Source organism: Mauremys mutica, chromosome 9 (genome assembly GCF_020497125.1).
Source record: "Mauremys mutica isolate MM-2020 ecotype Southern chromosome 9, ASM2049712v1, whole genome shotgun sequence".
Classification (NCBI taxonomy): Eukaryota; Metazoa; Chordata; order Testudines; family Geoemydidae; genus Mauremys; species Mauremys mutica.
The window spans coordinates 94562137-94576550 of record NC_059080.1 but is presented as its reverse complement, the minus strand read 5'-3'; the positions used below and the strand labels follow the sequence as shown (position 1 = coordinate 94576550).

Here is a 14414-nt window from a genome sequence, read left to right as displayed (position 1 = left end):
GGAAACACTAACAGTCCAAATTCTGACTGGTACTTGGAAATGGGCATAGTGGACTCCCAAATAGGTGCACATAAAAGCAACATTAATATTTTGCCTGTTTCTTGGCCAAGACCAACATCCTCCCATAATCGATTCCTGCTAAGAGCAGGTACAGTCTGTTCAAGATATGTACATATAAGTCATAGCCAATTTAAGGATGCAAGTACATCAGTGGATGGATTATGTCCCCTGATCGGTAGGTTATGTCCTGTAATGAAAATCTTCTGTCCTGTGGAAAAGCTTCCCTGCAACATTCTAGTGAGGCCAGAAAAGGGGTGATGATCTTTTGCCTTGCTCGCACAGGGCCTGATCCAAAGCCCACTGAAATCAGTGGGAGCCCGTCCATTAACTTCACCTGACTTTGGAGCAGGCAACTGCATGCTAAAAATATACAGCACCTTTGTGCAGCACCAGCAGAATTTGGCCCATATAATCTATTTAGTTTTTCTTCATATTGATAATTCTGGTTTCCTTGAGTTAGCTCCAAAAAGCTGCAGAGGGAAACATTACCATTTGCCTTGTTAATTATGTGTTCCTCTAATCAAACCAGTGAAGAGCATGGTGATTAGGTCTGAACAACAACGGGCCCAAATTTGCTCTCATTTACATGAACGGAATTCCCACTGATATCAGTGGGAGTTGCATTGATAGATGTAAGGACAGCACTGGCACCTTGGTCCTTTTTGCCTTTAACTGTGCTTTCTTCTTGTCACCAGCCTGGTTCTAAGTTACCGACGGTCCTGTGTGGCAACAGCAAAGCTTTTGTGAATTGCTTTTTCTAATCCAACAGAGTTTTCAACTAGTACTTGTATCGAGGAAAGAGGTTAGTGAACACACATTCACTGTGCATTATAAGTGGATTGAGAGAGAATTTTTCCCTCCTAAAACCTACCCTCAAATGCTCAGATCAATGTGTCAAGAAGATATAAATAACATACTCTCTTTGCAGATTAGAGCTAAAAACACTGAGTTTGCACAGCTCAATTTTACTAACATAAACATAGTAATAAGCATGGGATAAAGACAGACTGCAGCATTGCAGGGGGCATTAAATAAAATTGATAGAAAGCATCAAATTTTGCTCAGTGGAGCTATTTATCTCTGCCTTTTAAACTCAAGGGTGACACCAGTTAAAAACCAAGAAACCCTGAAAGAAAGTTGTCTGTAGGATTTTAAACAGAAGAACTGAAGAGTACTGGGTTTACAGAGTGCCTACAATAATGGGGCCCCGATCCCAACGGGTACCTTTGGGCGTTATGGCATAGAAGCGATGAATAAAATATCAACAGTAAGGTTGCTCTACATGTGTACCAGAGTGATGAGTTATTTCTGTTGCAATTCACTGAAGTTTGGCTGTGAAGGTAACTTTTCCGCTTATAGGTTTCCATTGTAGAAGAAATGCTCTACCAGTTACCCGAGACCTGATTCTGCTTGCATTTAAGTGAACTGAAGAACTCTTGCTAACTTCAGGGGAAGTAGCAGCAGACCCTGACTCCTACTGAGACAACGATTAGGAGAAACTTACCTCATATTAAATATAAATAGTAAGGACCTCGGTGAATTTAATCATGTATTTAATGGCTCATGTATAGTTTACTAGCTAATATGTGATATAAAAGCAAGTACACAATCAATATAAATGTAGGCCTAGTTTAGTTTGGTTCATCAGACCTTAGAATAACCCTTTTTCGGTAAGGCGTGCAAAACAACATTTTTGGCTTTTTTAATATCCTATTATTTCCCTTCTTAGAATGTCCATACTTTGGGTATGATGTTCCAAGGATGAAGTAACAAAGAGAGGTTATGATGATCCAGCCAAATATAACCAGGGTAAACAAAGAAAATTTCCAAAGACCCAATAGTCACTGTCAAATATTTAGATTGATAGTTTTGTTATTGCTTATAAGTTATATAATTTAGGGTGTAATGCAGAATCTCATATTTGCTCATAAAACATTATTAGTTTTTACGTAATGAATCAGAGGAGAGGGGTGTTGATAGAAGTAGGGTGTCATCCTGGGTATAAAAGAGAGTACTCAGACTTGAGTTTTTACCTTTGTTTGTGTAGAGCCTTGTCTGTGTACAGCCTTGTGTGTATAAACTCAGCTAGATCAATGGCCGGTCACCTTCAACAGATCACTGGGGTGTGGCACTTTGTACCTATGCTGACATAAACTTGTTTCTTGGATCTGAACTCTAGAGTTAGCCATGGTTTTTTCTGCAATAACAAGCAGTGGTTCTCTGGTTTGCTAGGTTTGTAAGGTTACCTCTAGGCCTGGTTAGTGGCTTTGAAAAACATCCTTACACTGTTCAATAAGGCCAAAATCCTGGCTCGGTCCTCAAGAGCTGGATGAGAAGAATCTTCCCACTGATGCCATGAAGCAGAGGTGAAGCCCCTTCACAGCTACTGTCCTAGCTTCGGGGCTAGAGTAGCCTCCATAAAGCTTGCACACCCTCTGCAAAGAGGACAATAATTGATGGATCCATGGGGCAGCTAATTCACTGGCCCCACTCCAAAACCTCCTCGCGTGTCCTCCTAGGAGCTGATCTCTGCAATGCTGACTCCCCTCTGGAGAATCCCCCCATTCTCTCCTCTCTCCCACTTAACTGAACTGAGCTACTTTTAGTGGGACCTCTGTTAGTGGGAAAGGGAGAAGAATTTTCCCTGAGGGCTAGCCCCAATGGTTCTTACTTGAGAAGTTAAGTCAATGAGAATTTCCCCCATAAGGAAGTCAGCATCAACCAAGTGGGGCATATGGGAAATTTGGGGTTTTAAATCACCCCTTGACAGTTGCTAATAACATTTTTTTTTGGTCAAGAATCTGAGGTTCCAATATGTTATTGCACTGATGCTTTTAACAGATCATAATCACTTACAAAATGTTGCAGGGTCAGATTTTCAAAGGTATTTAGGCACCTAAAGCGCCTATGCCCCATTGAGTTCCGTGGTGAAAATCCCATTAGACACAAATCTGCATCCTTAGGTGTCTAACTACCTTTAAAGATATGGCCTGCTGTATCTTTGCCAAAGGCCCATATTTCACTGAAGTTAGGAAGAGAGACCCAGAGTGTTTCATACTGTTTTCAGTAAATGATCATACAACACTACTGTGAGATGATCATGAAGGAAAGTGCTTATATGACATCAGTAAATTCCAAAACAGTTTAGGAAATTCTTAGTGCACCTTTAAACTTGTGTGTATGTTTGTGCGTGTATACGCACACAAATTTATTTTAATAGCAACAAAGGTGAGGGTGTACAAAGGGCCTGATCCACAGCCCATTGATATCAGTCAGAGTCTTTCCATTGATTTCAATAACATCTGGATCAGGCTCAAAAGAGAAGTGGGAGGGGAAGGCACAGTGAGCCTTTCCCCATCCGTCTTGCACCCCTGCACAGGAACAAGGCACAATCTTAATCCTGGGTGCTCAAAAGCTTCAGGAACCTAGTGCCAACAGGAGAAGTAGAAAGAGGGAGAAAGAGAGGAAAGGAGAAATGGGCTGGGGAATGGGAAGTGCACAGTGGATGTTATTAAAGGCTCTAGCAGATGCTGCTGTTGTACACGCTCTTCCAGAGCTCCTGGCGACATTTTGCCCTAGGAGCTGCTGTTGGTGCACTGTCCCTTCTCATCTCTGCAACCCCTCTAATGAGGATAGTGGCTTAAAGCCCTTATGTGGCCCATAATATTCTTATAATAAATCTTCTGTACGTGCATAACAAGAGCTAGAATGAGAAAGAAGCCAAGCAGTAATAAAAACGTAATGGGGCCAGTGGTGGTAGGGATTTATACTGGTCTGATGAGAGCAGATTTTAGCCCATAGTGTGCAGAGTACATTTGTGGCTTTGTATAAATGATTTATTCATTATTTTATCAAAGAGTCATAATAATAAAAGCAGAGTATGATGATTATTATCTAAAGCATGTTATCTTGAATAAGAGAACTCAAACTGCTATGTCTTGTAACCTTTGCCCAGGAAAGTCTCCAACTGAACTCAGCTGGAATCTTTTCTTTGAAGGGATCAGAGGAGCATTTCTCAAAGTCATTTCAATTTACTTTCCAGCGGTGTCAGACAGAAGCTCCAGGCACGATTCAGATTCATAAAAACTACCTAGTGTTCAGTCTCTCAGTTTTCTGTACCATATCAGATCTTGTTGATCATATTCTGCATCCCCTTGAGTATCAGACAGAATGACGTGTTCATCGTCATGCCACCACCTCTTGAGAACAGCTTCTGCATTACATCCTTGCATATTTTAGTTGCCAGTGGTTTCTGTATGATGGTTCACTGAAGCATTGTTCTGCTGTTCATTTCTCAGAAGTTCAGGAGTCATACCAGCAAAGGGGTTCCTAATACGCGAGATCATTACCTAATGGCTGTTCAAGGTCTGGGGAAAAGCATAGTGCTAAAGAGTCTCTGGTTTGCTGTCTAACACACTTCATTTAGCAAGTGCCCAGGATGGTTCTTGAAGGGTTAACAGTTCCTTTCTGATCGGTATGAGCAGTGTGAATGATTATGTAACAGTAATTGTTATTAATTATGTAGGTTGCAGTTGTGGATCAGGCATTGATACACTAGACAAATTAACCTTGTGCAATTTGGTGGCAGAAGAATGATTTTGAGTCACATGTGCTGAACAGTTATCAAAGAACAGCAGAATTTCCCTGCTTGAAGATTTGCTGTCCAACTTTTTCCTCTGATCTTCATAGTTCAAGCCGGACAAATACTACAAAACAAGTTTCAGGTCAACTCCCAAATAGCTGTTTGGTTTAGCCACAGTCAGTGTCATGAGAACATTGGTGCAAGCAGGGTGTTGTTCACACACTTTTGGGAAATGGTTGTACTTCATGCAGATGCAGAGATTCTCATGTGAACACAGGTATTAACATACAAGTGGGAGTATTCATTCTATGCTATTCCTCTATGTTCACATCCTTTATAACACTTCAATAATCCAGTTAGGCAACAGAAACAATATCATGTTATGTAGGAACCAATCACACACCACAAATTATGAATAAAAAGAGAAATAGTTGAGGATATAGTCAAAACAAGTAGTTTGTGAACAACCCATTGGCTGAAATGCAGGCAAAAAGTGAACAATTATGAAAAACAGAGAATTCACGAACGGAAAAAATGGTTTGCTCTGAATGGCTGCACAGATCCACGCAGAATGCACTGGAACACGTAGCTTATGCTAAGGCTCATTTAAACAATCCAGGCTTTTTTAGACATACTAACTCAAAACTATTTAAGCTCCTGTACAGTACTTTGCATCTATCACTGCTGACACGCATTCTTTAGTTTCTTGACTTCCTTGCAAGATCATCAGTTCTAAAAAGTTAAGATCCTAGTTGTCATAACAGCAGGAGAGAAAATAGTTGCTTCAACTGCGTTAACGTGTCTTTTGGATAGTAGTCATCAGGGAGTGCAAAGGCAATATAGTCACACTCATTTATAACTGGAAAATTAGCACCAGTTGTTTCATTGTGACATTTATATACTAGGTTATGCTTTATGCTTTGTCTTGAGAACCAGACAGATGGTATCTGGAATACCATTCCCATTTCAACTGACAGCCTTTTAAAACCATAGCTATTAGAGAACTCCTGCCATTTCGTAGAAGTCTTTGAAAAGCTTGCTACTTAGAGGCAATTCTGCTTATATAGCATATATTGTTCGTATTTCTCTTTCGTGAATCTATATTACTGAGACTGTGTGAATGGCAACAGGATCACTGCTTCTTGAGAGTTCATCTGCTCCTGCCACTTGTTTCTTCTCCTTACGCCACTAAATCCTATTGATAAAAAACAGAAATAAATAACAGAAAATGAGCTAAATCCTGCTCTCATTTACACCAGTACAGCCCCACTGATCAGTGGGCTTAATTCTGAGCAGATGCCATTCAATTCACTTGCAGAGTTTCACTCACTTCCATTAGGTCACAACTGGACTTTGTGAGAATGCTGTGGTGTAGCTGAAAACAAAATTTGGCCCACTTTCTGAAATATGGGTTTCAAAACAGGTTATTTATCACAGCTTTCTGCCTTGTGTCAGCTGCTTAATGCTGACTCAGCTAACAGCAACCTGTGACTATGTGCTTCAAGATTCCTTTGGAAAAGATTCCATTGTGCTCTAGGGTAAAAACCTGGCTGCACTGAAATCAGTGTCAAAGTTCCCATTGACATCAGTGGAGCCTGGATTTCACCCTAGAATTTTTCATAGCATGGATATAAAACACTCCAGTTTTCTTTTCTCTAGAGATTTTTTTTAAGAGAGAGACCATACAGAACACCTTCATTTTGTGCAGTTTGGCATTCCCCTTTCTTGACAAACTAAGATTAAATTGCTTTTAATTAACCTCTTTTAAAAAATCCTCTAACTAGATTTTTATATGGACCCATCACAGTGCCTGTGACATACGGCAGCATGCTTTGCTTGAAACCCATTTGGTAAAGAGGAAAATTCTCTGCATGAGCATACATAAGTGAAAGCATTCAGGGCTACAAGGGACTTTTAATTCTCTCTCTCTCTCTCTCTCTCGACTACTAGATGCACAAATTAAATATATATAGATAGATATATATAGATATAGGTAGATATATATTTCCACAGCTATAAAGTATGAGGGTTTAAGATTACTGATGCTAAGCAGTGGCAGATGGTTTCTGTTGTATAGGAATAAATAGAGAAATAACTAGTACATCACTGGGCCAAAATCAGCCAAGAGGATTTGTGCCTGCTCAGACCATACCTGTATTTGGTCCATTAGCTGCTTTCTATATAAACAGTATGAAGGGGCATAGGCATAATATACTGATAATAGACAATGATTTGGAGTCTTTTAAAAATGATCTATCCAGTCAGCAATCTCTTATGTGAGAGATGCGTCCTCGGTGATGTCGAAGGTAGTTTGTCCTTATAATTTAGTTGGGAAATACACATAATCTCTATTATGCAATTGATGTGAAACTGGTGCTTATTGATCTGATTTGCCCAATTTAAGGTATGTCATTCTGGCTCGGGTGTAGAGAAGAAAAGAGAGTGTGAAGACTGAACTGTAAGGCCAGGTCTGTTGTGTGGCACTGGAGGGGTTCTCCCTATGTCTCCTTTTCAATGTCTGAGTAAATGTAGTGCTTGTGAAAGGTGCTGCACAGAACAGTGTGGAGGCTAATATCTGTTCATTCAAAGAGAGTGAAACTCACCCTAGTTGTGCAGGAACAAGGCCTCCACATCCCTTAAGCTCTTCAAAGGAACTGCACGTGGGTACTGCCTACTAAGTAGCTGCACAGCATGTTCCAAGACCATTCCAGTCCTGTGGAGGTTAGCGTGGAAGGCCATGCTGGAGGCAGGTTAAGATGGTCCAGGAGTGGGCCAAAGGAGAAGGGCCATGGATCTGCATGTACGCAGATTCAGTGTTCCTAGTAAAAAATGCAACTGGTACAAAGGCATTGCAACCACTATTCCAACCCATAGGCTGAACTATGGCACTGGGTTTAGTGGGAGTGAGGGAACTCACCTCTCCAACCATCCAACACTTTACCCACATAGGACCTGAATTATCCAGCTTTGTGTGGATGGAGTGAATTTAACCCAGAAAGATTGAAAAGAACATTTAGCTGTAGGCACAGAGAGTGGTAGTGAAAGATGTCACACGTGTGAACCTCACCCTAACCTAAAGGGACCACCTCTAGGGGAGAGGTTTTTCCAGTCACCATGGCCCATAGAACCCTTGTCCTTTCTGCTGCAAGTGCCATCAAAGGTACCAGTTATGATAGTGGTTTTGGGTGGTGTGGATACATGTCTGTTAGGAATTGGACTGAGCCCACCATCTGGTTATATGTGCTAATTGGTGGAGGTTCAGTGGCCTAAGGGCTGGTCTATGCACCATTTTCACACTTCTATATCAGTTTAGAAACTGGTATAGGTAAAGTGGTACAAGCCTCTAGTGTGGACATAGTTAGACCATGTAAAGATGCTTGTACCAGTATAGCTTATTAATTTATTGTATAAGCTGTAATAATATATGCACTTTGATATCAGTATAACTCTATCCACACTAGGAGGTTGTACCGCCTCAATTATCAGTTTCTAAACCTATATAGTAATACTGATACAAAAACAGTGTATAAATCAGTCCTACGAGATGGGAAAAGAGGCTCACAGAATAGTTCAGTGGGACTGGTTGCATGAATAAGTGGTATGTAGGATGAGTACATGTTACAGAACTGGACGCAAAGTAATTAATGAAAATAAAACTGCACTGGAATGATTATTGCATAATGGAAGTAAAATTGGAAAGGAATGTTGAAGTAAATGGAGTAAATTTAGGACCAGATTTTTACACTAGTAAAGGTAAAAGTATTTGGCCATCAATAAAATAAATCTAATGATAAACATGCATTTTTAAAGGCCATTAGAGGCAGGAGGAGGAAGTTAGTGACAGATGAGCAGATGTTACTCAATGAACACTTTGCATCCATAATTTTAAAAGAAGCTGAAGGTCACATTTCCTAGCTTGGGATTCATTATTTTCTGGAGAAGGGGATGTGTGTGAAATGTTAAATGTCTTTATTATTGTACAAGGAAGAGAAGCCATTGACACCTGGCACCAAGCCCAGTTGTTATGTGGGTTTGTGTCTTACTTTAAATAAATGTCCCTTCCTTTTAGCTTGAGGATCTGTATCTCAGACAGATAGGAAGGATGGTCCAGTGGTTAAGGCTCTCGCCTAGTCAGACCTGGGTTCAAATTCCTTCTCTGCCACAGACTTCCTGTGTGACCTTGAGCAAGTTACTTAGGGCCTCAGTTCCCCAATGGTAACACTGGAGAAAATAGTACTTCCCTAGATCACAAGGATGTTGTGAGACTAAATACATTAAAAAGACTGTAGATGTTATGGAAGCAGGGACCATATTGATTACCAATTAATATCTAAATAAAATCAACATAAGAAGTGAGCCTGAGCCATGAAGTTCAGATTTTAATCTAAACTTTCCCCAAACTTCGGAGGTGCTAAAGGCATTCAGTGCCTCATAGGATGGAGTCTCTTGTAAACAAATGACTTAGTGGGGGTGGCCAAGGAGACTATATATAATGGTGTCTCAAAAATGGGAACGCTAACATTCAAAACAATAGAACCTAGCCAAGTAGATTCAATACTACTTTCAGAAATACTGCAGCTAAGAGAGATATGGAATTATGATTCATGTAGGGGCACAGAAGTAGATAACAGTTATAGGGAATAACATCGTGGAAACAGAGGCAGATGACAACAATCAAGGATAGAATAGAATAAAGTAACAAAGAGAGAGAGTGGGACAAATTCACAGAAAAACAATTTGCCGAATGTTTAGCATCAGTGAAATAGATTGTGGGGTGTAGAGTATGACTCCAGTTCAGTTCTTAGTTATGGCTGGCAGTGGTTAACCAAGCCGAGTGCAATAAGTGGGGTTGTACGTATGTTATTGATTCACTGTCTGTTTTGAAGACTGGAGTATAAACCTGCAGAAAATTCATAAAAAAAATACACCAATGATGTGTTGGCTGGGCAGGGAGGTCAGCTTCCTCTGAAGCATCAGAGCTTGATCCCTTCTGGAGGCAAGACTGGGTGGAGTGGACTGGTGCTTGGAGGTGGTAAATAGAATCATTTCTAGATGCCTGGCTAGTGTGTCTTACTCACATGCTCACGGTCCAACTGAGTGCCAGAGCAGAGACCTTTGGGTTGTTTTTGCCTTCCTCTGTAGCATGGGGCCCAGTTCACCTGTTGGAATCATCTGGGCATACATCTCACATCATCAATTCCCTACCATTGCTGGGGCCTCAGGCATTGGTGGCACCTTGGTCTCTCCTGTTCTCTACCTGTGGCATACAGTTTAGTTTCCTGAAAACGGAAATGTTTGGGTCTAACTAAAGTGTTCGGGCTCAGTGTAGGGTATCTATGGGAACTTTAATGGCTTGCGATATAGAAGGGGTCATGCTAGATGATCCGATAGTCTCTTCTGGCCTTAAACTCCTATGACAAAGAAAGACACCACAAATGGAATAACATGGCATGCTCAGGTTTTGATTGCCTTGTTACATTCAACCATTATTCTGTCAGAGAGAGACACTGCAACAAATGAATTGGTACTGCAGAAATGAGCCAGCATGTCTCCCTGTGTTTTGAAGGTCTGGGTTATTAGGAAAGATTATCCATATGTGGCAAGTCAGTTTTAATCTGTGGTTCGTATTTAATATGGAATATTAAGAATGAAATATAATTTTTTTTAAAGATACACTGGGCTTATCCGAGTAGACTGAGCTGGTTTCAGATTAACCCCCCCCCATCCACCAGCCAAGACTAATATCATACAAAAGTATGATAGAAGAGAATAAAGGCCAGACAAGCCTTTGGTGTCAGAGTAATAGGATGCAAAACAACTACTGTGTGGATACATCTTCAAAGGGACTTGTCAAGTTGTGAAGCTTTGGAAGAAAAAACAAACTGAAATGGTTTAGCCAAACCATTGAATTCAATCCTGGATGGATTTGGGACACAGGATATGGACATGGCATTAGAGACACTAGGGGACTCTGTGTGGGGGGGAGGGGTGTCTGGTAGGATGATCAGACAAGCACATCAGAGAAACATGAAAGTATGACCAAGCTGAGAGTCAGGTCAGGGGAAGCGAAACACTAGAGATCTGATACCAAAAGACCATCTCTGATAGGCTCTGTTGAAAAGAATCAGAGGGGAGAAAGAGGCACTCTCGATGTTCAAGATACTTTTTATCTGCCATAACTAAATCCAGGGTGAACCTTCGAGATGAGCTTTTGCAGAGTTTCAAACTAGATTTGTTATGAACATCATGGCCATATGATATCTACTTTCCACTGATCTGAGGGACCAAAACAGCCATAATGCGGGTTTAACGATCTATTCTCACATGGCATACAGGCCTCAGTAGCAGAAGCATGGTGAGAGGAGAGAGGATGTAGCAGGGTTGTCTCTCTACCCCAATGATCCCTGGCTGCTGTAATGGCCTCATGCTACTCTAACGTACGCTAGGACTGGGTAAGGATCCCAGCTAGTCCAATTTGGGGGCACAAGGGGGACAAAACCACTTTCTTCCTTACCTCCTGAACAGTGCCAGGGACAGTTTGGATACAGTCCACAACAGGACCCATGTCATTTGTTTCAAGTGGATCCTTTTTCTCTATTCTTAATTAGACCACTTGAGTCTTACGCTGGTGCTTGGAAATTCTCTATCTTTTCTCCTGGAGAGGTGAAACCTCCATCCTCTCAGAAGAGGTAGTGAAGAGAAAGTATCTGGATTCTCTCTCCCCACGCCCCAAGATTCTTATCTCCTTAAGTTGTGCTGTGTGCGGGGCTGTAGTCCAACAGACATGCAGGAACACTTAATGACCACAACCAAGCCCTGAATTTAAGGAGCATAAGATGATACCCACATGCAGTGTATCTTAGGGGTTGGAGAATAAAGTGAGGTTGCATAGAATCATGTGAGCTCTTGAGATAAATTGAACAGACTAATGAAAGTAAGGTACTGTCACCACATGCCCTCGTTACACACCCCCTTATGTCATGGCACAATGCAGAAGCCTCCAACATCTTCCAGGTTGAGGCAACTTAGCCCTCCAGCTAGGTCCTATAAAAATCCTAACCCTTCCAGGATACCCAAAGTCCAAAATGAACACAAAGAAACAAACTCTTCCACCACTCTTGGGCAGTATCCTCAGCAAACTCTTCGCTTCTCCCAGGCTCTGCAGCATACTAGGAAACAAACACTGCAGCCTTACCTGGGCTTATGCAAGCCTAAATCGGTAACTATCAGCCAAACAAGGCAATCCTCCCAGGCCAGCCCTACCTTCCCTCAGGAAGGATCTGGTAGACAACTGTCTTTCTCAGTTCCTGGCCCCAACCAGCCTTCTCTCCCATGGTCAGAACCAAAGGTCTACTTTTCCTCCCAGCCAGGTACCAACTCAGCTGGGCTCTCCCCTTTTAGCTCCTCCCTCAGAGCCTGACATCTGCTTCTGGTGTTGCAGGGTGGGGTTGACTAGACCCCTAGCAGCCCACTAACCCTTTCGTGACATGCGTGGAGTTTGTATACCCTGTCACAGGTGCCTAATTCTGCCCTCAGCTATGCCCCCAACAACCTCCGTCAATTCAGTGGGATTACACAGATGGCACAAAACGTTGGAGACAGTAGCTACATAAAAAATGTCATGGACTGAAGTTGAGAAGCTGTCAGGCAATAAAGGCAGAATTCCTTTTCACTGAATGCTGAAATATAGAACATGCTGCTAGCATTAAGGAGCCATTAAACCCAATCATTTTAAGAGAAAGCTACATAGTTTTGGAAAAAGGAACAGAGGGAACTGCTGCTGGCTAGATATTTGTTAATTTTTTATGTGAATGTATTGCTCATGAAAGTGATTGAATTAGCAGCACTGACAGGAACCCAGACACAGTAAAAGCTTCCTGACATGGACACAGGACTGCCCATGCAGCGCAGTCCTGACCGTTAGCAGCACCATTATTGAAGCCCTGAGCCTCTCTCTCTCAAGCACAGACTGCAGGGCACGCTGAACTAAACCGAACTAAGCAGTGCTTCTGTGGACAAACGTCCACTAGAAGAGGCTAGGATGAGACCCCTGCGCTCATTTGCATTGGTGACCTCATGTAGGATTTGATCCCAGGCTCCAGAGGAAAAAGGCCAGTACAGCCTAGTTCACTACCATGCTTCCAAAATACTGCAAGGTAAGTTCTGAAACTAAAGGATGCTAGAAGCAGCTTGTATTTTGCGACAGGGAGACTAAGAGTGAAAGCAAACCAGAAACAACCCTGATTCTTAACTGCCAAATCCTGCATCCTGTGGAAGGGTGTCATAGCAGTGGAATCAAGCATGGGGCCATTGCTTTGGGAGAAGAGGGGCATTCCCAGGTACCAAGAGGCTGAACAGGGGTATTGGGCTCTTATTGTTCATAACAGAACAGCAGCTCTCTCCAGAGCAACCAGATTCAGGGGGCACAGCAGGGGACCAGTTTGAGCATGCAGATCCACTGTCAGACCTCACCATGGAAGGGGGGTGTAAGCTCCATGGCTGCTACTCATGCCCTGGGGAGGATCTGAACCTTTTTGGAAAACCCCTACTCAGGCTTTTCGCCTGAATCAGAATTTGGCCCTATGAAAAGAAATGTTACATATAGACAGTACTATCACAAAGGGTATCACTGGAGGGAAACAGGAAAAAAGAATCAGAAGCAGGATGTTCTGTATAAAAATCTCGTACCCATGAATATATTAGTGTAAAGAAATATATTTCTGATGCATTCTGAACATACCAAAGAGCAACCATTGGGCAATATTTTAGCATAGGCTTGTAAACTCCATACATTTAGGATTAGATTGCTATAGTCTGGCTAATATGAAATATTTCCTTACTCTAAAAATAGCAATAAAATGAATTTAATGCGACTACACAGGGTCTAAGGTACTATTCAGCATGAGGGTATCAGAAACTAGCCTCAATCACAGCTTCCTATTTACTCCCTGTTGGCATCTCTCAGTAGAGGACTCACGTCTCTTTCACTTACAACTTTTGCTTGTTACAGAGATTACTTAAGTATTTTAACCTGTGGGAAATGCAATTTCCTTTTCACACCATTCACCTGACTGAGGGCATTTCTCTCTGAATGAGTGGTTTGACACATAGTACAGTGAAAGAACTATTGGTCTCTGATTATTAAATGGGTAGAGCTTTTCACAATGCATTTTCTTTAGCCGTTGTCTCGTTTAGCTAGCATTTGTAATTCATTTAACAACTTCAAGCACTTATTAAAGTTATTTCCATATTTTGCCTTTTATGTAAAGTTATTGCATTGCCCTGAGAAAGGCATTTTGTTTGATGAACGTCTAAGTATAAAAAGACCCCAAAATTACATTCTAATCAAATTTAACAATAGCTTTAAAGTAAATGGGGGAAGAATACAGTTGCCATGGAACATCAGACCTGAGGAGCCATGAAAAATGAAATGAACCATGCAGAAATTTTAACTAGTTCAACTCTTCAAGTGTATATGATTGACTACAGACAAACCAGATAGGAATCCAATCCTGCTCCCATTCTGGCAATGGCAAAATTCCTATTAATATGAATGAGTGCAGGATTGGGGCCTGAAAAATATGAATCCTACAAGTGTATTTAAACTTGAAGCATGTGATTCATGATAAAATTCATGATTACTTTTGATATTTGGGTAACATGTTAATTGATTATAACAATAACTTCTCATAGAGTCACATATTCATTGATTTTAAGGCTAGAAGGGACCATTTATGATCATTTAGACTGATCTCCAGGTTAACAAAGGCCA

The 14414-nt window shown here is 41.4% G+C and overlaps 1 long non-coding RNA gene across 1 annotated transcript in view; it reads right to left on the bottom strand.

Moving 5' to 3' along the window:
• Positions 1-5721: 5721 nt before the first annotated feature.
• Positions 5722-14414, bottom strand: part of LOC123376810 — a 79658-nt gene continuing 70965 nt past the window's right edge. The window contains exon 3 of the long non-coding RNA XR_006581964.1: positions 5722-5837. This is a non-coding gene — a long non-coding RNA (uncharacterized LOC123376810). The remainder of the gene's footprint in view (positions 5838-14414) is intronic.